The sequence below is a fragment of the Poromitra crassiceps genome (genome assembly GCF_964638095.1).
Source record: "Poromitra crassiceps genome assembly, chromosome: 13".
Lineage (NCBI taxonomy): Eukaryota > Metazoa > Chordata > Actinopteri > Beryciformes > Melamphaidae > Poromitra > Poromitra crassiceps.
Genome location: NC_139644.1, coordinates 38,588,132 through 38,590,631, shown reverse-complemented (window position 1 = coordinate 38,590,631; position 2,500 = coordinate 38,588,132). Strand labels below are relative to the sequence as shown.

The following is a 2,500-nucleotide window of genomic DNA, read 5'->3' as shown; positions in this document are numbered from 1 at the left end:
GACTTGACTTGTGGTGTGCTCCCGTCATCTCAAGGTGGTGAGTGATAAAACTCAGTCCGAGCTGTCTGAACTCAGTCTTCTTCTCGTCTTGACATTCCGACAAAATCGAAAGTGTTTAATATTATCGGCAGTATTTTCAAGATGTCCTAATCTAGTGCATGGTAGGCACTAGGCAGTCTTTTCAAAATCTTACAATCCTCCCTGCTGCCCCCTAGAGGGACAAAGCATGCCAGGGATGGTGATGAAGCATCTGTCACCCACTGTGACTGACTGACCATCCTGACAACAGACAAAGCCCTGTCCATCTCTCAGGACACGTGTATATGGGATCAGTAGAGAAAACCAGCATGCATTCGAGGAATGACATTATGCCCGAGAAAACAAACAGCACTAACGTCCCATTAGTCCCGAGCATTAACGCTAGCTGACAAGATCATGTAAGGTTAACTAGAAATGGAACAAGTAACAAGAGACACCGCCTCCATGAAAAATATCCCAAAAAAGTAAGTTAGCAATAACTAGATATTAAGTTTCCCTTGCTATTGTAGGTTGTGGTGTCTTATTTTGAAAGTCCCACATTAGCCCAGGGCCACACGATATGGAGCTGCTCCATCAAATAAATCACTGCACTTCCTTTATCTGATGAGCGGATGTGATTGATAGCAAAACGATACGCTAACGTAGCGTTTAGCTATTGTTAGCTAACATTACTGTGCTGCTAGACTACTTCTACTTTCTACTTCTGCGTTGATTTAAGAAAAGTATTTGATTTGGTTGACAAAGCAAAGCTTAACGTTACACGTTATTATCTAAAACCATATCTAACGTGAGCAGTTGGCTGTGGTCATGGTGCGGGTTTGGCTAACGTTAACGCTAGCTCATTAACGTAGGTCAAGTGCAAAACTTGCAACAAGTAACGTTAGCTAGCTCGCTGAGATTTACGTTCGTTAAGTCAGCTTGCTTAGAAAACCTGTAACGTTAACCAGTTCCATGATTTTTAAAATCAACATTAACATGAGTCAGATGTGGCACTAGCTTAGTTAACTCTGCTATAACGTTAACACTGTGATATATATCCGCCCATTACTTGGGTGCTAGTACGTGGTCAAAACTTGGTTTTAAAGAAAAGTTGGCCAAAGCTAGCTCAGAGCTTATGTTAACTAGGGTTAACGTTAGCTAGCCGCAGATCGTCTCGCCCCGAAGTTCGGCTAAACAGTCAACTGTTGATCACCCACAACAACCTCTTAACTTGCTATTTGGTGAAACAATTCAGCGTAAAATCCCTACGCCACATTTAGGTCAGCGTACACAACCCATTCTGCCCAGCTAGCAATAATAGATGTGCTGGGTAAGCCAACTAGCATGCTAAGCTATGTAGCAAACACTTAGCTAACCAGCCAAGACGAGTGTTGTACTCGGTGGAGACATCGCCACACACAGCAAGCTGGAGACAGGACTCAATGAAAAACAAAACAACTGCTAATCACAGCAGCTGGCGTCAACTTACCATGTCTTTCGAGTCACTTTAGGGTATGCCGTGTATCCAGAACTATAAACCCATATGTGAGTATCGGCAATTCACAGGAAAATGTCAAGATACTGTACTTATTTTGGCGTTGAAGGAGCTTGTTGCGCCTCCGCCTAGCTGTGTGTTGCTATGCTAATAGCCAGCTAACGGCCAGGCTACCTCCTCCTCCAGAACATGGCGGGCAGAGGGAGGGGGCCAGGCGGGGAAAGGGTGTGACCAAGGCGGCTTGACTCGCCAAGAAAACAAAAAGCCTCCTCTTCCTTCCCTGCTGAACAAATCCATTCGTGTCACTGAGAGAATCAACTGAGCATTCAAGTCTCTACCACTGTGCTGTGTAGCCGGATTACTATATGATAACGTTACATGCAGTAGTTTGGCATATAGCTAGTCTATGCAAGTTTCCTATAGATGAGTTGCAACAGGGTGTGCCTGTTATGGGGGGAGAAGAGTTGCACACAGCTGTACTGTCTGCATGAAGATTGCACATTGCAGGATGAGTTGACAACTGATCTCTCTGTGTAGGCTGCCTCTCATTGTTCAGGTGACCGTGACTTGATTCCACAAACTCATGACCTGCATGAATATAGGATCAGACCAGTGATTAACTTGTTTCATGCCAAGGACCTCTAAACTGACACAAATTAGACCACAGACACCCATTTGATATTAAGATTTTGTCCTAGGGTCCCCCATCTGATACGATTTTTTGCTTTTCGAAGTTTTATCTACAGAAAGTGTATGAAACCCATGGCCAAAACAGTTGTACATTCTGTCATTTTGTTACTTATGGATGGAATTATAGTGAATGATTCCCCTTTTTGCTGGGGTCCCCCTGGAACGCCCTCAAGGACCCCTGGGGGTCCCCAGACGCCACTTTGAGAACCACTGGAAAAGACCAATAGACTGTTAAAAGAAATGTGTCAAAAATGGGATAGACTAGGGGTGCAGCACAACATTCTAAGCAGTCTCTGT

General features: G+C 44.2%; 1 protein-coding gene across 2 annotated transcripts in view; it reads right to left on the bottom strand.

Annotated features, from left to right (window-relative positions):
• epn2 (epsin 2) overlaps positions 1-1,636 on the bottom strand; it is a 67,773-nt gene extending 66,137 nt beyond the window's left edge. For both annotated transcript variants that reach the window (XM_083649837.1, XM_083649838.1), the window contains exon 1: positions 1,508-1,636. The gene's annotated coding sequence lies outside the window, so the exon portion shown is untranslated. The remainder of the gene's footprint in view (positions 1-1,507) is intronic.
• Positions 1,637-2,500: the final 864 nt, after the last annotated feature.